The 22,277-nt window shown below is 60.2% G+C and overlaps 1 protein-coding gene across 1 annotated transcript in view; it reads left to right on the top strand.

Annotated features, from left to right (window-relative positions):
• Positions 1-17,308: 17,308 nt before the first annotated feature.
• The window catches only part of Adgrl1 (adhesion G protein-coupled receptor L1), a 31,674-nt gene continuing 26,705 nt past the window's right edge, over positions 17,309-22,277 (top strand). The window contains 1 exon segment of the mRNA XM_042693783.1: positions 17,309-17,476. The gene's annotated coding sequence lies outside the window, so the exon portion shown is untranslated.

Here is a 22,277-nt window from a genome sequence, read left to right on the forward strand (position 1 = left end):
AGAGACATGAACAAAGCTGGAAGTGGCGCTGTGGCTCAAGTGGTAGAGCGCTCGCCTTGAGCTGAAGAGCTGAGGGACAGCGCCCAGGCCCAGAGTTCAAGCCCCATGACCGACCACAACAAGAAAAACACGGAAATGAAGGAAGCGTCCGGGCTTTCGGCTCCTCCGCGCCCAGCCGGGAGGGAGGCGCTGCGGGCATCTGTGTCATTCATGTCGAGGGGCGCAGTCCGAACGCGCCCACCAGACACAAGCCGCATCCACAGCCAGAGCCCGGGGTTCGGATGGGGAATGCAAGCGCCACGCACGCGGCCCGGCGCTCCCAAAGAACTCAAAAAACCCTCAAAAACCAAAACACTCCTCTAACAAAACACCTTCAAGCCATCTTTTAAAATTGACAGCTCTTTTTGAAAACAACACACACACAAACAACCAGAGGTTCTTCCCCCATCTGCACCCCAAACGCATTGGCCCGCACCTGCTCCTGCATCACTTAACCAAGACACGCCCTCATCCGTGGTACCCATCCTACCCATGATGCTTTGCACGCGGGTCTCTGCCAGCATCCAGGTTCTGCCTCCATCCGTGGTACCCATCTTACCCATGATGCTTTGCGCGCGGGCCTTCTGCCAGCATCCAGGTCCCGCCTCCATCAGTGATACCAATATGTACCAGAATGCTCTCCACATGGGTCTCCAGGACCATCCAGGTCTTGCCCTCATCAATGGTACCACCCCTTTACCCATGATACATTGCACATGGACCTCTAAGATCATCCTAGACCCGCCTCATCCCCGTCTGTATACCAAACTCTCCCGCGATGCTCTGTTTTTCAGCTTCCTTACATATGGTGACTTTGGCTTATGTGAGGGTTTCTGGAATCTTTTTCTTTTTTGCTGGTCCTGGGGCTTGTACTCAGACCCTATGTACTGTCCCTGAGCTTTTTTGCTCAAGGCTGGTGCTCTACCACTTGAGCCACAGCTCTACTTCCAGTTTTTTTGGTGATTAATTGGAGATTAGAGAATCATGGACTTTCCGGCCACAGCTGACTTTGAGCCATAATCCTCAGATCTCAGCCTCCTGAGTAGCTAGGATGACAGGCGGGAGCCAATGATGCCTAGAATTTTTTTCTAGAAATTTTAACGACATACCTGTGTAGAACCATCTTGTGCCAACTTATAAACTGATATAGGAACCAAGCTCCATGGCTCACCTCTGTAATTCCAGTGGAGACTGGGAGACTGGAGCTTTGAGGTCAACCCCAGGGGAGAAAAATTAGCAACACAACATAGCAATCAAAAACCTGGGTAAAGGGCTGGGAATGTGGCTTAGTGGCAGAATGTTTGTCTAGCATGCATGAAGCCCCGGGTTCCATCCCTCAGTACCTTGTACACAGCTAAAGCTGGAAGTGGCGCTGAGGCTCAAGTGGTAGAGCGCTAGCCTTGAGCAAAAAGAAGCTCAGGGACAGTATGTAGGCCCTGAGTTCAAGCCCTAGGATTGGTGGGGGAAAAAAATCCCCATAGGTACAGTGATGTGTGCCTGTCACCCCAGCTGCAAAAGGGTCAATGGAGAATTATGATTCAGGCTAACTAAGGCAACAAACAAGAACCTACTAGAAAACTAAGCAAAAATGGGCTGAGGTGCGTGTATCTCAAGTGGTAGAGCATTTGTCCAGCAAACTGGAGTTCAAATCTCAGTACTGTGAATATAGACTCTCTTTTGCTTTGCTTGGTTTTATTTATTTATTATTTATTTATTTATTATGTAGCCCTAAGTGGCCTTTACCTCTCCAACTTTCTGCCTCAGCCTCCTTCCTGCCAGCATTACAGGCATGCACTACTGCACCTGGCTCTTAAATATACCTTAAAAAGACAAGAAACACCCTCTACAAAGCAGAGGCCACATCCCTAGCTTTCAGCAAGGACTGGCCCCCAATACTGGAGACAAAAGTTTTGCCAAGTGCCCATGTGGTACAGAGTGAAGGAAACTCAGTTCCCAGATTGCCTGGCTTGCAATCATTCTGTCTTTCCTTCTGGAATCTTCCACGTGCCCCTCTGCACTGATTTTCTTCACATCCCTACATAGCCTTCTGTCTAGGGAAGTAGGCCTGTGTATAGATTACCATCAAATCACCCAGCCAGCCCATCTGGCTCAAGTCTGGTTCAGTCAATGGGGACCCCCTCAGAGAGCGGGGCGGGGGGGTTGGAGGGAAGGGCATTATTTTGAGCTTAGTCACTGACTTTGTCTCTGTAGGCCACATATCCATCCCCAGGGAATGAAATCTTGCCAGACGAGTGAGTTCTCCTTCTTGTCCCTTAAAGACTCTGGGGTCTTAAGGCTTTCACCACCTCAAAACCCTTTATCTTCTGGGGTTCCCTAAGATTATCCACTTTTTTTGGGGGGGGTCAGTCCTGAGGCTTGAACTCAAAGCTTGAGCACTGTATTGCTAATCTTTGGTTCAAGGCTGGTGCTCTACCATTTGAGCCACAGCTCTACTACTGGATTTTTGGTGATTAACTGGAGATAAGAGTCTCAGGGGGCTGGGAAGGTGGCTCAGTGGTAAAGTGCATGCCTTGCAAGCATGAGGCCCTGAGTTCGATTCCTCAGCACCACATAAACAGAAAAAGCCGGAAGTGGCGCTGTGGTTTCAGTGGTAGAGTGCTAGCCTTGAGCTAAAGAGCTGAGGGACAGCGCCCAGGCCCAGAGTTCAGGCCCCATGACTGTCAAAAAAAAAAAAAAAGAGAGAGTCTCAGGGACTTTCCTGCCTGGACTGGCTTTGAACCATGATCCTCAGCCTCCTGAGTAGCTAGGATTAGAAGTGTGAACCACTATCCCATGGCTATTATCCACCATGGGTTTGAACTCAGGGCCTGGGCACTGTCCTAGAACAAGATTAGCACTCTACCACTTTGAACCGCAGCTCCACTCTAACATTCTGGTGGTTCATTAGTGATAAGAGTCTCATGGGCTGGCTTTGAACCATGAGCCTCAGATCTCAGCCTCCTGAGTAGCTGGACTTACTGACGTGAGCCACTGGCACCTGGCTCTTTCTCAGGGTGAAAGTATAGCTCTGTGGCAGGGGCGTGGCCCAGACATAGGGGGGTGGCTCAGCGGCAGGGCATTTGGTGACAGGAGGCGTGGCTTCATGGTAGGACACTTGCTTAGCATGCACAAGGCCCTGTGTCCTAGCTACAATATCCCCCAAACAAATATATGCATGCATATTTCCCATTGGAGCCATCTTTCTGCCAGGCCGTCACTGATAACACACCTCAGCAATCCACCTGCTGAATGGGACGATTTAGTGAATAAACAGGTGGATGTGGGAGGCGGAAGGGGCTGGATCACTGGGGAAGAATGATCACCATCTTTATCGTTATTTGCTACAGTTCTCACTCATTCAATACTCCCAATTGTTCAGCTCATTTCCACTTCTGGACCATCCAGGGGCTTTGAACATGGGGGGTCCTGTGAAAACCCCCAGAGAGCTGGGCGCTGGTATTTCACGTCTGTCATCAGGAGGCTGAGATCTGAGGATCGTGGTTCAAGGTCAGTCATGGGGCTTGAACTCTGGGCCTGGGCGCTGTCCCTCAGCTCTTCAGCTCAAGGCTAGTGCTCTACCACTTGAGCCACAGCTCCACTTCCAGTTTTGAGTGGTTTATTAGAGGTAAGAGTCTCACCAGGAGCTCAGGGACAGTGCCCAGGCCCTGAATTCAATCCCCACAGTCTATCATCTATCTGTCTGTCTGTCTGTCAGTCTATCTATCTCTTTTTTGGTATAGTGCTGCGGTTTGGACTCAGGGTTTGATGGTAGCTAGGCAGGTGCTCGACCATGTAGGCTGAGCCCCAGCCCCCTCTTCCCAGTTTCTAGGGGTTGCCATCTTGCTGTGAGGGCTGTCTTTTCTCCACGTGGTCTTTCTAATGTCTTTGCCTTTCTCTTATAAGGACGTTTATCTTTGGATTTAGGGCCCGCTATAATCCTGAATGATCTCATTGCAAAATCCTTAATTCCATCTGCAAAGGCCTTTTGTCCAAATAAGGTCAGCGCTACGATGTGAACGTAGGAGAGATCTGGCTCCTTGGTTCCCACGCTGGAATGAAGAGGTTAGTCAGGAGAGGGAGGAAGAGACTGTGGCCTCAAAGGAGATGGAAGCACCTAGCAAAGGGCTTGGAGCCCGGTGTGGCATCCCAGAACTGCAGAGGCAGAGGCAAGAGGGCCACAGGTTCCAGGCCAGCCTGGGCTACATAGGGAATTCAAGCCAGCTTGACCTACACAGGGAGACTCTGTCTGGAAAAAGACAAGGTAAGGGAAAGGGGGCGTGGCCAGGCAAGGGCGTGGCTATATGGTGGGTGTGGTTCAAGTAGGGGTGATGCCCTGGTAGACTGGCTCAGATCTCACTAGCTCTCCCTCTCCCTGCCCTCCCTCTCCTCTCTCCCTCCTCTTTCCCCTCCCCTTCCCTCTCCTCCCTCTCTCTCTGGATTAAACCCAGCATAGTGGCTTTGTCTGTACTTTCAACTTCTCAGGAGGCCTTGATAGGAAGGATAATTTTGTTGTGTTTTGTCAGTCATGGGGCTTGAACTCAGGACCTGGGCACCGTTCCTGAGCTTTTTTGCTCAAGGCTAGTCCTCTACCATTTTGAGCCACAATGCCAGTTGTAGTGGTTAATTAGATATAAGAGTCTTACAGACGTTCCTGCCCAGGCTGGCTTTGAACTTGGATCCTCAGCTCTCAGCCTCTTGACTAGCTAGGATGACAGGCAAAGTCACTAGCATATGGCTTCGGAGGATCATTTGCATCCAGGAGTTTGAATAAAACAGCCAAAAAGCTGGGCACCAGTGCCTCACACCGGAAATCCGAGCTACTTGGGAAGCTGAGAGCTGAGGATCAGGGTTCAAAGCCAGCCTAGGCAGAAAAGTGTATGAGACTCTTATCTCCAATAAACGATTCAGAAAAACAAAAAACGAAGTGGCGCTGTGGCTCAAGTGGTAGAGCGCTCGCCTTGAGCACAAAGAAGCTCAGGGACAGCGTCCAGGCCCTGAGTTCAAGCCCCAGGACTGACCAACAAAACAAAACAAGAAGCCAAAAAGCAAAAAAAAAAAAAGGAAACGGCTGAGGAAGAGCGCATGTCCCCTGCCCCCATTCCAAAGCCCTCAGCAGACAGCAGATTGACCCGCCACCATTTTGACCTTGGAAATCTCCAGAACTTGAAGCCACACATTCCTGCCACCTGTCAGCTGACCCAGCCTGGGGACCTTTGTCAAAGAAGCAGGAATATGCCAGGCGCCAGGATGTCCTTTTATTTTCTGTGTTTAAAGACAATCACAACTTGGCCAACCATAGACCCATAAGCCTCCGCCCCTCCCCCTCCAGCTTTCTGGAACCTTCTCTTTCTTTCTGTGTCGGTCTCCAGGAGATTGAGACCCTGGGCTTGCAGCCTGCCCCGGAAGCCCTCCGGCCGAGCGGATCGCCTGTCATTTCCCTCCTGTTTCCTCAACAGTTCACGCTGGCCCCTGACCTGTGGCCCATTTCTTCCCAGGGCTGACAGGTCGGGTGAAGAGGGGGTGCTCCCCGGAGCCCAGACACACTTTTCTGCCTTCAAGTTGTTTCGGCTCTCTGCTCACACATACAGCTCCTTTTCTGCCCCCTCCCTGCCTCCCTCCTTCTCTCCCTCCATTTCCAACGCCATGTCTGCCTTGTGTTCTGCATGTTCTATTCACATCACGCCTGTGATCCCACCTACACAGGAGGCTGAGATCTGCGGATCACAGTTCAAAGCCAGCCCAGTCTGGGAGGGTTGGAGGTGAAGCTGAGGCCTGAGCCACAGCGCCACTTCCAGCTTTTTCAGTGTGTGTGGTACTGGGGAATCGAACCCAGGGCCTCCTGCATGCTAGGCAGGTGCTCTGCCACTGAGCCACCTTCCCAGCCCCATGGCAAGCTTCTTCCTGTGTTTATGGATTTGCCTCTTCTGGGTATTTTGTACAAAGAGTAGGGCCAGGTTGAGAGAGGCACCTGGGCACACCTGCCGAAGGCACGCAGGCCCCCTTAGAGCTACACAGAGGCCTGAGGCCGCGGTCACTGCGCATGCGCCCGCCCCACCCCTCCGCCTCACCCCCTTTCCTGGGTTCTCAGCCACACAAATCCAGACCCCCCCCCAGCACCTCGGCCCTCCCCGACGCAGTCCAAATCTGCCCCCTCCAGGACTCCCCCCACCTGCTCACTTGTCCTCCCGGCCCCAACTTTGCTCCTTAGGCTGGGTGGCTTCCCCCTCCCCTCCCTCCGCCCCCCCTCCCCCGTCGCCTCCGTCCCACCCCTGGGGGCGGGGCAGCGCGCCCCCTGCGCACCTGGGGAGCAGGGCGGGGCCTCCACACCTGCGGCCGCAGAGCGGCGGACAGCGGCCCCTGGCGGCCGGGGCGGGAAGCGCAGCCCGGTTGGGAAGCCCCCGTCACCCCTCCCGCCCGCGGCTCCCGGATCGCGCCTCGCTGGTGGGCCCCGGGCCTTCCGGAGTGAACGGGGACCCCGCGCGCGCAGAACAGACATCTGCAGGGAGGCGGAGAAATCAAGGAAGCCAGAAACGGGGGAAGAGATACAGCTGGCTTTCAGTGCCTTTATATAAGTGAATGACTGGGCGAAGTCAATTTACCCCGTCCATTATCTGTCTGTCTCCGTCTGTCTGTTTATCTGTCTATCTATCCATCCATCCACCTACTCACCGATCTACCTAGATCGATATGTCTGTCTGTCTGTCTGTCCATCCATCCACTCACCCATCTACCTAGATGGATCGCTCTGTCTATCTATCTGTCTGTCTATCTATCATCTATCTGTGCTGCAGATGGAGTCCACAGCCCCAGGGGTGAGACAAGCAAGTCCCCTACCCCTGAGCCACATGCTGTCATACCAGCTACTCAGGAGACTGAGATCGAAGGAACATGGTTCAAGGCCAGCCTGGGCAGGAAAGCCTTGGCCCCCATGAGTGTCTTCTCTCCAATAAACACTCAAAAACCGGAAGTGGCGCTGTGGCTCGAGTGGTAGCGAGCCCGCCTTGAGCTGAAGAGCTGAGGGACAGCATTCAGGCCCAGAGTTCAAGCCCCACGGCCCACAAAAATAAAAATAAAATAAATAAAAAGATGAAGAGGTCCCAGTGACTCTTCCAGCCCCCACCTTCTGCCTCTCACCTGGATAGGAGGTGTGGAGAAGCCGACCACCTTCCTCGCTGGCCAATCCCTCTCAAGTCAATCCTGTAATCTTGTAAATTAAGGTTAAATAGCCACAGCGTAAAATTAACCACTAACTGCTTCAAAGTGGACAATGTAACGATGCTCGTAAATGCACTCAACATGCCTAGTTCTCAAATGATTTTGGGGTGGAAGGCATACTGGCATTCAACTCAGGGTTCAGGGCCTCCTGATTGCTAGGTAGGCTTAGAGTGAACACACTTTTTTGGGGGGGGAAGGTCCTGGGGCCTGAACTTGGGGTGATGACCCTCAGCTCTTCAGCTCAAGGCCAGCGTTCTACCACTTGAGCCACAGAGCCATTTCCGGCTTTTTCTGCTTCTGTGGTGCTGAAGAATCGAACCCAGAGCCTCATGTACGCAAGGCAAGCGCTCTACCACTGAGCCACCTTCCCAGCCCTGAGTGAACACACTTTAAGTTCTTTTGTTTTAGTTACTTTACAGGTGAGGTCTTGTTCTTCCCCAGGCCAGCCTAGACCTCCATCCTCGTCCTGTGTATGATCCCAGGGTGGTTGGAACTATAGGATGTACCATCGGGCCTATCTGACATTCTGGGACTTTTTTCTTGTTTTTTTTTTTTCCTTTTTGCTGGTGTTAGGACTTGAACTCGGGGCTTCAGGCTATCACTCGGCTTTTTCCCCTCAAACCTAGCACTGTGCCATTTGAGCCATAGCTCCATTTCCAGCTTTTCACTGGTTAATTGCAGATTAAAAAAAAATAAAAATCTCCTAAATTTTCTGCGTGGTATGGCTTTTGTCATCAATCCTCAGATCCCTGATTAGCTAGGATTACAGGCATGAGCCATTGGTGTTTGGCTTATTTTATTTTAAAATTAATTTATTATTATAGAGGTGATGTACAGAGGGATTACAATTATGTAAGTCAGGGCTGCTTCTTTTATGGGTTTTTTTTTTTTTTGGTTGGCCGTGGGGTTTGAACTCTGGGCCTGGGCGCTGTCCCTCAGCTCTTCAGCTCAAGGCAAGCGCTCTACCACTTGAGCTACAGGGCCACTTCCGGTTTTCTGGTGGTTTATTGGAGATAGGAGTCTCACGGTCTCTCCTGCCCAGGCTGGCTTTGAACCCCGATCCTCAGATCTCAGCCTCCTGAGTAGCTAGGATTAGAGGCATGAGCCACCAGTGCCTGGCTTCTTTTATGTTTTTTTTTTTGCCAGTCCTGGGGCTGGAACTCAGGGCCTGGGCATTGTCCCTGAGCCTCTGTGCTCATGGCTAGTTAGAGCTCTACCACTTGAGCCACAGCACTACTTGCAGCTATTTCTGTGTGTATGGTACTGAGGCTTCATGCATGTTAGGCAAGCACTCTACCACTATGGCTTATTTTATTTTATTTGTTGGTCTTGGGGTTTGAACTCTGGGCCGGGGTGCTGTCCCTCAGCTCGTCAGCATAAGGCTAGTGCTCTACCACTTGACCCACAGCACCACTTCCGGTTTTCTGGTGGTTCATTAGAAATAAGAGTCTCCCGGACTTTCCTGCCCGGGCTGGCTTGGAACTGCCGTCCTCAGATCTCAGCCTCCTGAGTAGTTAGGATGACAGTGTGAGCCACCAGTGCCTGTAGGGTTTTTCTTTTGATTAGCATACATTGCTTATTTAAAGCTGGTTTCAAGGGGCTGGGAAGGTGGCTCAGTGGTAGAGTGCTTGCCTTGCATGCCTGAGGCCCTGGGTTCGATTCCTCAGCACCACAGAAGCAGAAAAAGCTGGAGGTGGCGCTGTGACTCAAGTGGTAGAGCGCTGGCCTGGAGCTGAGGGACAGCGCCCAGGCCCCTTTTTGTAACTGCTGCCGTCTATCTAAGGGCAACTTGATGGAGGCCCTGGGCTTATTTGACCTTGTTGGGGCGGAAGTTGGTGGTGCGGTTGCCCTTCCTCTCGGGGCCCAGGCGGGCACCGCGCTGGCGGCAGCTCTTCCTGTGGCAGCTGTAGCTGTGTTCGAGCTGGCGCAGGGAGGCCTGGAGATGCCACCTCCAACTGAACACCAGATGCAGGGTGGACTCTTGCTGGGTGCTGGGTATCTGTCTGAGGGGTGCGGCTACTCTCAGGCTGCTTGCCGGCAGCCCTCAGCCGCGGCTGCTGGGGTGGGCTGCCCTCTTGTCCTGGATTTGGCTCTGACACTCTGGGCGGTGTCACTGAGCTCGGTCGGGGTGATGGTCTTGCCTGTCAGGATCTTCACCACCATCTGCAGGTCTGCATCCGCTCGGCTGCAGGATGGAGGAGAAAGAGTCACTGTGACACTTTTACACGTGTCTGTCACCCTCCCTTACCCCATTACCCCCCCACATTTTTTTTTTTGGTCATGGGGCCTGAACTCTGGGCCTGGGTGCTGTCCCTCAGCTCTTCAGCTCAATGCTAGTGCTCTACCACTTGAGCCACAGCGCCACTTCTGGCTTTTTTCTTTTTTCTTATGTGGTGCTGAGGAATGGAACCCAGGGCCTCCTGCATGCAAGGCAAGCGCTCTACCACTGAGCCACCTTCCCAGCCCCTCATCTTAGTTAAAAAAAAAAAATTGTATTTATTTTTGCTGGTCCTGGGGCTTGAACTCAGGGCATTGGTGCTGTCTCTGAGCTCTTTTGCTCAAGGCTAGTGCTCTACCACCATGAGCCACACCACAGCACCGCCTCAGGTTTTCTGATGGTTCATTGGAGTGTCACAGACTTTCCTGCCCAGGCTGGCTTTGAACTTGGATCCTCAGACATCAGCCTCCTGAGTAAGTGCTGCCTTTCCCACCGGTACCCCGCCCCCCACAAGTGCAGCCTGTTTTATTTTGTCATTTTCTTTTTTTTTTAAAGTGTGTAGGGCTGGGAAGGTGGCTCAGTGGTCGAGTGCTTGCCTAGCAGGCATGAAGCCCTGGGTTCCATTCCTCAGCACCACAGACACAGAAAAAGCAGGAAGTGGCGCTGTGCCTCGAGTGGTAGAGCGCTAGCCTTAAGCAAGAGGCTCAAGGACAGCGCCCAGGCCCAGAGTTCAAACCCCAGGACTGGGGGGAAAAAGTGTACTAATTGCACCGAAGGAGCTCACCACATTGCAGACGGGCTTGTCTGCTATTTCCCAGAACAATCTTCTCTCTATTGTTCTCCCTCCCCTCCCCCTTCCCCCAGCGACCCACTGTTCTCATTGGATAACCTTAAAGTCAACTGATTATGGATGTAAATCTCATCCGCAACATATCCTGGCAGGACAAGTTAGAGGAGCGTTTGATTAAAAATGGTGGGCGAGCTAGGCACCCGGGCCTCACGCCTGTCATCCCAGCTGCTCAGGAGGCCGAGATCTGAAGCTCCTGGTTCAAAATCAGCCAGGGTAAGAAAGTCCATGAGAGGCTGGGTACCAGTGGCTCACGCCTGTCATCCTAGCTACTCAGGAGGCTGAGATCTGAGGATCACGGTTCAAAGCCAGCCAAGGCAGGAAAAGTCCATGAGACTCTTATCTCCAATAAACCACTAGAAAACTGGAAGTGGCGCTGTGGCTCAGGTGGTAGAGCGCTTGCCTTGAGCCGAAGAGCTGAGGGACAGCGCCCAGGCCCAGAGTTCAGGCCCCACGACCGACAAAAAAAAAAAAAAAAAAAGAAAGCCCATGAGACCCTTATCTCCAATTAACAACAAAAGGCTGGAAGTGGCGCTGTGGCTCAAGGAGTAGAGCACCAGCCTTGAATGAAAAAGCTCAGAGACAGCGCCCAGGCAGAGTTCAAACCCCAGGACAAGGAAAGAAAGAGCGAGCAAGCGAGAGAGACAGGAAAGAAGGAAGGGAGGAAGGGAAAGAGAGGGGGAGGGAGGAAGGGAGGGAAGGAAAGAATGGAATTTCCTTTTTTGTCACTCATGGGTCTTGAACTCTGGGTCTGGGCGCTGTCCCTCAGCTCTTCAGCTCAAGGCTAGCGCTCTACCATTTGAGCCACAGCGCCACTTCCGGTTTTCTGGTGGTTTATTGGAGATCAGAGTCTCAGGGACTTTCCTACCCCAGCTGGCTTTGAACTGCGATTCTCAGATCTCAGCTCCTGAGTAGCTAGGATGACAGGCGTGAGCCACCAGCACCCAGCTTGGAATTTCCTTGGGGAGGGGGGCTGTGGAATTTCTTATGGGACCCTGACCCCATTTGGAGAAGTCCCTGCAGTTCACCCACCCCTCCTCGCACACCTTGGGGGTATCCCTGATCCGGGGTACACCCCTGATGGCGGCGGGATGGCACCACACCTTCCATCTTGTTCTCAACTCCTGGGCCCAGGGCTGCCCAGGCAGAGTGTGTGGAGAGGCCGAGGGGCTCCCCAACACACCCAGTGTCCCCCAAGAGCCTGTGGCTGTGCTGTCACGGTGGGGCTGGCTTCAGCGACCTCAACGGGGCACCACTGGTGGCGGGGTTCAAAGCCAGCTCCAGGCTTTCTGTGTGGCTACAGGCGAGCCTTTCCTCCAGCATCTGATTTTGACCCCGTACTGCATGCCCCAAGTGCTTTGCTTCTATGTCCAGTAAACCCGGTGCCCCATATTTAATGAAGCCATGCTTCATTTGTTTTGTTGTGCCAGTCCTGCGCAACGTCAACTCTAGACTTTGGTGATCAAGTCTGGAGCTCTACCACTTGAGCCACAGCTCTACTGCTGGCTTTTTGCAGGTTCATTGGAGATAAGAATCTTGTAGGCTTTTCCTGCCCGGGCTGGCTTTAAATCTTCCAACCTCAGCCACCTGAAGTAGCTGGCAAGGCAGGCATGAGCCACTAGCTCTGGCTCCTCTGCCAGATGTTTGCATGGGGAGGGGGGCTCAGGGGGCTTCAAGCCAGAGGTGCAGAGGACCCTGAGCTCCATTTTGTGTTCTCTTTTCTTTCCTTCTTTCCCATGCTAGGGATGGACCCCAGAAACCTTTGCATGCATGGGACCTGGAAGCCTGGATGTGGTGGGGGTGGGGGGGGTCCTAATTGTCCTCCTGTGCACAGAACCCACTCCCTATCATTCAATCTTTCCAAGGGGCCAGATGTATGCCAAAGTGGAAAACTGAGGCAAAGACAGATGAGATCCTCTCCAAATATACCCCCCTTCTCTTTCTCCCGGGGATCCCCAGGTCAACCACAAATGCTTGGCCTCCATTCCGCATTCAGGAACCTCCAGATCAGACCCTCGGGCCCTGAGCATTTACACGCCAGGCTCTAGCTCTGCCAGTCTGGAGTCCTGTGAGTCAGGGAGGGATATAAGTAACCCATCTCCCTTCCTGCTTCAAATTCAGGGCCAGATCAAGTCCTGTGCTGTGAGAGCCCTATGCTCAGTCCTGAAAGGAAAGAATATATTTAAAAGGCAGCAGGACCTGAGCACTCGGGGTTCATGCCTGTAACCCTAGCTAGTAAGGAGGCTGAGATGTGGAGGACCATGGTTGGAGACCAGCCCCTGACAGACTTCAGCTCTGAAATAAGCAGCAAAAAGCTGGCCTGGAGGCAAGGCTTCAGTGGTAAAATGCCAGCTGAACACACTTGAGGCCTTGGGCTCAGTTCCTGAAAGAAGAAAAGCAGTGGCATTTTCTTTTTTTTTGAGTCCGGTCATGGGGCCTGAACTCTGGGCCTGGGCGCTGTCCCTCAGCTCTTCAGCTCAAGGCTAGAGCTCTACCACTTGAGCCACAGTGCCACTTCCGGTTTTTTCTGTTTAAGTGGTGCTGAGGAATCGAATCCAGGGCTTCATTGCATGCAAGGCAAGCGCTCTACCACTGAGCCACCTTCCCAGCCCCAGCAATGGCATTTTCCACAGAGGTGGCCCCCCGTGGCCAGACAGCCTAGAATTCTGGTGTCCCTCCTCTATATTAGCTACTAGGACATGCTTCTCAGAGAGGATGCTGGGGAACCAGATTAATTAATTTACACATTTCCTGTTCAAGCTTTTTTTTTTTTTTTTCTTCCTGGTACTGATACTGGAATTGGGCTCAAATGTGCCAGGTCAGATGCTCTATCACCAGCCTTTTTCTTTTCTATGTTGGTCCTGGGGCTTGAAATCAGGGCTTGGGTGCTGTTCCTGAGCTTTCTTTGTGCTCAAGATTAGTGCTCTACCACTTGAGCCACAGCTCCACTTCCAGCTTTTTACTGCTTGACTGGTGATCAGAGTCTCACAGACTTCCCCTGGGTCTGGCTTTGAACCTCTATCCTCTGGACCTCAGCCTCCTGAGCCACTACAATTACAGCTGTGAAATCACTACATCTAGCCTCCTTGAAGTTTTTCCAGACACTGTTCCTCCTCCTCCTCCTCCTTTTTTTGCCAGTCCTGGGGCTTGAACTCAGGGCCTGGGCGCTGTCCCTGAGCTTCTCTGTGCTCAAGGCTGGGGCTCTTCCACTTCCTGCCTTTTCTGAATAGTTTATTGGGGATATGAGTCTCACAGACTTTCTTGCTCGGGCTGGCTTCGAACATGTGATCCTCAGATCTCAGTCTCTTGCGTGGCTGACAGGTGTGAGCCCGGTGACAAGGTTCTTATCCAAGTAGGATCCCAGTGGGTAAGGAACACCTTCCGTCTCTTCTCCTTTCTCTGGTTCTCCTTGCCTTGTTCAGGGAGCGCGGGGTTCGCAGCCCAGCCCTTCTGTGGAGGGGGGGGAGTCCCTGAAAAATTCCCATTTGCACTTGGCAGGAGCTGCTGCGTGTGCAATCCAGGCCTGATCGGGTGGATTCCCTTCCCCGAGGATCCGCGCCCGGGTTTTGCGTCCCCCCCAGCCCCCATCCGCCGTCGATCTCAGCGCGGCTCCAGCCCGAGAAAATAGACTTCGGCGGCGGCGGGGCTTCCAGGCCCGGGCTCCCGAGATCCTCACCGGGTCTTACCTCCCAGGACTCCCCCCCCCCCCCCCCCGCCCCCCGCCCCGAGCGGAGTTGTCTCTCCGGGCTCAAGTGCCTATTTTTGGCGTGAGGCCCGGTTTTCTAACGCTCCCCCCCGTGGATCCCGGCAGTCGGGTCTCGGGCTGGGGGTGGGGCGGGGAGAAGGGGGGATCCGAGCCGGGATGACGACCTCTCCACCCGGGACGGGGACGCGCAGCCCCGCCGGCCGCCCTCCCGAGCCCCGGGCCGCTGCCCTACTTACCGGCGGCCGCTCCTCGGCGGAGTCCGGCCCGGGCTTTGGTTCTTGCTCAGGGACCCGAAATTCATTTAAAAAATTGGGTCCCCCCCCCAGCCCCTCGGCCAGACGTCGGGGCGCTCGGCGGCGCGCCCCGACACCCCCGCGGGCTACGCGCCCCCCGACACCCCCGCGGGCTCCGCGCCCCCCGACACCCCCGCGGGCTCCGCGCCCCCCGACACCCCCGCGGGCTCCGCGCCCCCCCACACCCCCGCGGGCTCCGCGCCCCCCCCACACCCCCGCGGGCTCCGCGCCCCCCCCGACACCCCCGCGGCCTCCGCGCCCCCCGACACCCCCGCGGGCTCCGCGCCCCCCGACACCCCCGCGGGCTCCGCGCCCCCCGGCGTACCCCCCCCGCAGCCCCCGCCCCGGCGCCCCCCCCGCAGCCCCCTCCCCCGGCAGCCCCCCCGGCGTCCCCCTCCCCCGGCGTCCCCCTCCCCCGGCGTCCCCCTCCCCCGGCGTCCCCCTCCCCCGGCGTCCCCCTCCCCCGGCGTCCCCCTCCCCCGGCGTCCCCCTCCCCCGGCAGCGCCCCCGCCCCGGCAGCGCCCCCGCCCCGGCGCCTCCCCCCCGCAGCCCCCTCCCCCGGCAGCCCCCTCCCCCGGCAGCCCCCTCCCCCGGCGTCCCCCTCCCCCGGCAGCCCCCTCCCCCGGCGTCCCCCTCCCCCGGCAGCCCCCTCCCCCGGCAGCCCCCTCCCCCGGCGTCCCCCCCGGCGTCCCCCTCCCCCGGCAGCCCCCTCCCCCGGCAGCCCCCTCCCCCGGCGTCCCCCCCGGCGTCCCCCTCCCCCGGCAGCCCCCTCCCCCGGCGTCCCCCCCGGCAGCCCCCTCCCCCGGCAGCCCCCTCCCCCGGCGCCCCGCGCCCGAACGCGCTCCCCGCTCGCCCGCCCGGCCGGCCCGGGGCTCCGGCCCTGGCTCGGCGCCCCTCCCCGGCCGGCCGCTCAGCCCCGGCCCCGGCCGCGGCCTTCGCTCCGCGCCCCGGCCTCGCCCGCCGCGTTCGCCCGCGCGGCGCGGCCCCGGCCCCGGGCTCCGCTCCGGGTCTTGCCCGTCTCCGCCGCAGAGCCCGCACGCGTGACTCCGTTTCCCGTCTCCCGAGGAGGAATCGGCCCAAGTCTGCGGGCCCGGCCGACCCCCACCGCGGCTGCCTCCGCTCCGCGCGGGCGGCGCCGGCCCGGGCTTTGCGGAGACCCTCCCCGGCCCCGGCCCCACCGCACACCCCGACCGGGCTGAGACCCTCCCCCAACAAGACCCCCCCGGGCTCAGACCCTCCCCCAACAAGACCCCCCCCGGGCTCAGACCCTCCCCCAACAAGACCCCCCCCTCGGACTCAGACCCCTCCCCCAACAAGACCCCCCCCGGGCTCAGACCCTTCCCCCAACCAAGAACCCCCCCACCGGGCTGAGACCCCTCCCCCCAACCAAGACCCCCCCCCCCGGCTCAGACCCTTCCCCCAACCAAGACCCCCCCTCAGACCCCTCCCCCCAACCAAGACCCCCCCCACCGGGCTGAGACCCCTCCCCCCAACCAAGTCCCCCCCTCGGGTTCAGACCCTCCCCCAACAAGACCCCCCCGGGCTCAGACCCCTCCCCCAACAAGACCCCCCCCCGCTCAGACCCTTCCCCCAAGAACCCCCCACCGGGCTGAGACCCCCTCCCCCCAACCAAGACCCCCCCACCGGGCTGAGACCCCCCCTCCCCCAACCAAGACCCCCCCACCGGGCTGAGACCTCTCCCCCAACCAAGACCCCCCCCACCGGGCTCAGATCCCTCCCCCAAACTCCTCCCCTAGCTGGGCTCAGATCCCTCCCCCAAACTCCTCCCCTAGCTGGGCTCAGACCCCCTTCCCCCACCCCCCCACCCAGGCTGAGACCCCTCCCCCAATCCCCCCACCGGGCTCAGGCCCCTCCCCCAATCCCCTGTCCCTAGCTGGGCTGAGATCCCCTCCCCCAACCCCCTCCCTCCAGCCGGGCTCAGACCCCTCCCCGAACCCCCGCCCCCAACCGGGTTCAGACCCCCCTCCCCCACGCCCAAACTGGGCCCAGACCCCCTCCCCAGCTCAGACCCCCTCCCACACAGCCCCTACCGGGCTCAGCCCGCGCGCCCGCCCCCCGCCGGGCTCCGCTCCGGGTCTTCCTTCCGCTGCCTCCCCCCCCCCCCGCCCCCCTCATTTCTCCTCGGGCGGGGAAAGGCGGAGGCGGCGGCGGGCCGAGTCCAGTCCGGGGTTTCGGGCCGGCTCCGGGCGCCTGCCCGACAGGTTGCGCCGCCGGTCCGGGCCGGGAGTCCGCGCCGGGCTTTGCGCGCGCCGCCCCCCGCCCGCGCGGAGCGGAGGGAGCGGAGGGAGCGGAGGGAGCGGCGGGCGCGCGCGGCGAGCGGGCGGCTTGTCATTGCTGGTGCCCGGCGCCGGCTCGCTCCGCGCGTCCTGCGGTGCCCACGGGCCCGGCCCGGCGCCCCCCGCCCCGGCCGCCTCGGGGGCGCGACGCCCCCCGCCGCGCCGCCGCCGCCCGCCTCCCGGCCCGCGCCGCCGCCGCCCTCCGCAGCCCCGGCCCCCCGCCGCCACTGCGGGGTGCGCGAGCCGTCGGCGCGGGAGCTGCGGGAGCGACGCCCCGCCGTCTGCCGAGGGGGCCCCGGCCGATGGGGCCGCGCGGGCCCCGGAGCGGCGCCGCCGGGCGGCGGGGGGCTGCAGGGGCGCCCCGCCGGCCCCGCTGAGCGCACGGCCGCCGCCGCCGCCGCCGGGGGCCGCGGAGTCGCCTGGGCGCACACGTGCCGCCCCCGCCGGGGCCGCGGAGCTGCGGGGGAGATGCGGGCCGCCGCCGGCGCCGCCTCGGGGGGCTCCGCCTCGCCCCAGCCCCCCGATCTCTGACGCCGCCCCCGCCGCCGCCCTCCCGGGAGGGGCGCAGCCCGCGCGCCCCCCGCCCCGAGCCGCCGCCGCCGCGAGGGGCCGCCTCCGGGACCCGCGGGCCGCCGGCGCCCGCCGCTTTTTTATCTCATTTTTCAACGTAATTTTCGTGGTCGGTGGCGGCGGTGCGGGGCCCGAGGAAGGAAAGGACACGAAGAACCCCCCCCGGGCCCGGCGCCCCCCTCCCGCTTCCCTCCTCCGCCCCGGCTCCGGGAGATGTGCCGGGCGGGGGCCCCGGGTCCGCGGAGCCGCAGGAGCCTCGCGCAAGGCCGACCCCGGAGCAGCGTCGGACAGGTGAGCGGCCGCGGGCCCGGGGGCGCCGCACCTGGGCCAGGTGTGCGGGGCGGGGGCGCCGCGATCGCGGGGTGCGTGTGTGTGCGCGCGTCGGGGCACCCGGGGGCTGCGGGGCGCGCGGCGGCGGCCCCCACGGGACACCTGGGGCGCGGGTGGGCGTCCGCGGGGGGGCGGCTCGGGGAGGGGAGCGCGCGGGGCGGCGCGCGCCCGTCTTTGTGGGGGGGAGGCGGCGCGCGTCCCCGGTGCGCGTGCGCGCGGCGCCCTGTTTGTGTAGGTGTCGGCGCCCGCCGGGAGGCTGCGCGGGGCGCGCGGGGGTCCCGGGTCCCCCCCCTCGGAGGGGCGTCCGGAGCGCGAGGGCGGTGGGGGGGAGGACGCCTCGGGGAGGGTCCGAGAGGTCCGGGGCGCCGCGGGCAGGACGCGGGGTGCGCGGGGCGGGGGGTGTCCGCCGGGGCTGGGGGTGGCCGGGAAGAGTCGGACGGGCCCGGGGTTGGAGGGGCGAGCCCCCCCGTCCTCCATCCGCGCGGAGAGGTGGAGCGTGCGGGGCTTGGGGGGGGGTGGGGCGCTCACTTGTCATCGGCCCCGTTGGAGGGTCCGGGGTGCCCTGTCCGAGCCCCAGCGGGCCAGGGGCAGGGGGCTGGCCCGAGATCGCCGCCCCGCCCCGCGTCCCTCCGTCCCGGGCCGTGGGGTCGGGGGTCCCCCGGCCCCTCCTCCCCCTCCTGCCCGGCAGCCCCGCGTGCACCGCAGCCGCAGGCCACCCCCCCCCCCGCCCCGGTTCCTGCGGGGTCCCCGGGCCCCGCTCCCCGCTCCACACATGTGGTGTGCTTGGGGGCTGGGGGAGGGGCTCAAGATGGCCGCCAAGATGGCTGCGCCTCTCTTTTCTCTCCGCTCCCCCCCTTCTCCTTCGCCCCGCTCGGTTCCCGCCTCGGTTCCCGCCGGCGGGAGGGGGGGACGCGGGGCGCCGGCGGGGTCCGCCCGCCCCGCGCGCGCGGCTCGCTCCCGGGGCCCGGGGACCTGGGGGGGTCCGCTCCTGCCCCCTGCACCCCCAAGGGCAGACGGGGGTCCGGCCCAGCCCGAGCCTGGGGGCCGCCCGCCGGCCCGCGCCGGTGCCCCCCCCCCCCGTGCGCAGGCGAGGTCAGGGCGCCCGGGGTCGGCGGTTCGCGGGGTCCCCGGGTCAGGCCCCGCCTGGCGCGCCCGTGACCCCCCTTTCTGCCTTCCTGCTCCTCGTGCCCGGTTTTGTTCCTTAAAAGAAAAAGAGAGGGGGACAAACGGGGGTGCGGGGGGCCGGGGCCTCGCGGTCATGCCCCTGAGCCCCGCTTTGCCCGCCACCCGCTCATCGCCGGGATGAATTTCATCGGAGCCGGGTCCAGGGGGCCGTGTGGGGGACCCCCCAACACCTGCTGGCAGCCTCCATCTTCCTCCTCCTCTTCCCTCTCGGGTCCCCTCCTGCTCCCCAGCTCTGCCCCTGGCACCCCCCCCGGAGCCCGGTGTACCCCATCTTCTGCCCTTGGGTGTGGGGACAGCGCCCAGGGTCAGGGGCTGGCACACCTGGCCCATGGATTCTAGAAGGACCTGGAAGGCAGGAGAAGCCAAGCCAGGTTTCTGCTTGCTGCCTGCCCGCCCAGGGGACCCCCGGGGTCCCCCAGGTGTGCCGGGGAGGGGGACCTCTTGGGGGCCTGGGGAATCTGCCTCCTGCTCTCTGGAAGATGGGGCGTCTAAGTACCCCGGAGGCCGGCTGGGGCGCAGGTAGCTCCCAGGCTGCCTCCCCCGTCCCGGCAGAGGGGGGAGCCGTGGGAGCCGGTGCTCTGGCCACGGGGGACCGGGGTTCCTGGCCTCTGTCTCCCCCACCCCGGAGACGTGCGTGCGGCCAAGGACACGGAGGCTCGGGTTTCCGTGTGTGGCTCTGGTCGCGCATCCAATTTCCACAGCCAGACGTCCCCCAGACGTCCCCCCTCCCCTGCCCGCGGGGACCCCGCCGGCCGCGGACAGAGGCAGAGTGGGTCCCGAGCCAGCAGGGGGTGGCCCCATCCCCGCAGCCCTCCTCCGCGGGGTGGGGGAGGGACGCAACGCTGCGCTCGGCTGTGTCTGGCCGGGTCCCCACACACCTGCAGCCGGGGACCAGGGTGCGCGCCCGGGCCGCCCGGGGGCCCAGCACATGCCCACCGCGCCTTTGCCAGGCGCCCTGCTGGGGAGCTGGGGCCGGGGAGCTGGGGGCAGGCTCCGCTCCCAGCCTGGCAGCACAGAGAGGGCTTTACTGTTGGGGGAGTTTGAGGGAAAGCTGGTGTGAGGCCTGACTCAAACAGAGCGTTGCCCCTCACCCCATACTACACCAGATCCTGGTGGAGGGCTCTGCACCCCGTCTGCCCAGCCCCCCATCACTCCCTCCCTCCCCATGCGCTAAGGGAGATTCCACCCCAGGGCCTTTGCACAAGCCCGCCCTCCATCCCTGGACCCCTCCCCACCCCAGCAGCAAGGCTGCTTCACCCCCCCCCCCAACTGCAGTAATCCCCTTCCTCCCGCCCCCCATGCACACCCTTAAATCTGCAGCCGGCTCATAGAGCGGACAAATTTCACACACACTGTAATTTCCTGATTTATTGTACCTGCTTGTTGACTGTCTGTCTCCTGACGAGGTTGCAAGTGCTGGAAGATGTTGTCACTTGCTTTGCCTTGGGCCCCCAGGTGCCTGGATTCCTACCTGGTGCCTGGCGTTTAGAAATCTTACCTGAGCGAGGGGCTGGGCTCTCTCAGGAGGCTGAGATGTGAGGGTTGAGATTCAAGCCAGCCTGCTTCCGGAGGGAGTCCAGGAGACTTGCCTCCGATGAACCAGCAAAACACTGGAAGTGGAGCTGTGGCTTGGTGGCAGAGCTCCAAGTCTTGAGCACAAAAGCTCAGGCCGGGCCCAGGGTTTAAGCCAAAAAACAAAACAAAAAATCTTCAGCTGGGAAGGTGGCTCAGTGGTAGAGCCTTCACCTCGCATGCATGAAGCCCTGGGTTCGATTCCTCAGTGCGGAAGTGGCGCTGTGGCTCAAGGGTAGAGTGCTCTCTTGAATAAAAGAAGCTCAAGGACAGTGTCCCAGGCCCTGAGTTCAAGCCCCAGGACTGTCAAAAAAACCAAAAATATTTTCTGAGCTGGGTGCTATGGGGGTACACCTGCCCCCCTGTTCTGGGGAGGGAGAGGTCGGGGGGAGCCTGGGGTTCATGGCCAACCTGGACTCACGGGAAGAGCCAACCTGAGGGGATGAAGTCATGTTTCCAGCCGATGGCGCATCCTGGGGGGAGGGGCATCGTGGGGTGGGCTGGCAGGTGCACCCCACAGTGGCATTGCAAGGCTCAGAACCCCAGAGGTGACTTGGGGATCCTTGCCAGGGTTCGAGGCCCCCACCCCGACCCCTACTTCCACCTCCCCCTCTCCCTTTGGGATTCTTGTCTTTGTGTGTCTGTCTTAGGACTTGAATTCAAGGCCTTGGGCTCTGTCTCTGAGCTTTTCCTTCCTTTTTTATTTTTAGTTTTTGCTCCGGGTTGGCTCCACATCCAGCCTTCTAGAAGGTGGTTCCCTGGAGATGAGAGTCTCACAGGCTTTCCTGACCTGGGCAGGCTTTGAACCTCGATCCTCACATCTCAGCCTCCTGAGTAGCTGGGATGACAGGCGGGAGCAGCGGGCCTGCGCCTGGCCAGCTCTGTAGGCTTTTCACGAGCAGGCAGGGAACAGGGCAGAGCCACAAGGGGCCACGGGAGAAAAGCCCAAGGCAGCTTCTTCCTGATCCCAGATCCCTTCCTCCCAGCCCGCTCTGTGTCCTCCGGGCAGTGTGTTCGGTCTTAGAGAAAGGGGGTGCAAGGGACATCTTACAATTTTTTTTGGGGGGTCCGGTCGTGGGGACTGAACTCTGGGCCTGGGCGCTGTCCCTCAGCTCTTCAGCTCAAGGCTAGCGCTCTACCACTTGAGCCACAGCGCCACTTCTGGCTTTTTCTGCTTATATGGTGCTGAGGAATTGAACCCAGGGACTCATGCATGCAAGGCAAGCGCTCTACCACTGAGCCACCTTCCCAGCCCCAGCAAGGGACATCTTAATGAGCAGAGGCTCAGGATGCTGCAGTGCATAGCTGAGCCCCCTCCCCCCAAAAAACCCCCCAAACACCAGGCCCCGGTGCCGGCACCTGTCCACCCCTGCAGCCGCGGACAGCCCACTGGGCTGCGCGGCCTCCGTCCACCGGTGACCTCTGTGTTATTTTTAGCCTCTGAATGGAGGCCCCCAGCTATTTTTACCTTTGGGGGTCGGGGAGGGGGGACGCCCAGGCTATTTTTAGCCCGCGTTTTTATTGGATTTTTATCTTCTGGTTTGGAGGGCAGGGCAGGGCAGGAGCTCCAGCCTGGCTCCTTCCGGAGACCCTGGAGAGATGTAAACTACCGTCTCCCAAGCCTAGCACCCGGATAGTGGCTCCCACCTGTAAACCTAGCGACTCCGGAGGCTGAGATCTGCAGATCGGGGTTCAACACCAACCGGGGCAGGAAAGTCCTCTGAGACTCTTTATCTCCAATAAACTACTCCCCTCCTGCAGGATAAAAAAGCGAAAAGTGGAGCTGTGGCTCAAGTGGTAGAGTGCCCAGTCTTGAATGAAGACGCTAAGGGACAGCATGCAGCTCCGGAGCTGAAGTCCCCGGTACTGTCCCCCCAGACAAAAACAAAACAAAAGCCCTACACAAGCCTAAGAAGCCATTGTGGGCTTGAAGTCCAGGGCACCCCTGGGGTCCCCTGGGCAGCAGCAGCCTCCTAAAGGACCGGCCCAGTCTGCGCCCTCCCCA

This window comes from Dipodomys spectabilis, unplaced genomic scaffold (assembly GCF_019054845.1).
Source record: "Dipodomys spectabilis isolate Male_0828 unplaced genomic scaffold, ASM1905484v1 ptg000173l, whole genome shotgun sequence".
Lineage (NCBI taxonomy): Eukaryota > Metazoa > Chordata > Mammalia > Rodentia > Heteromyidae > Dipodomys > Dipodomys spectabilis.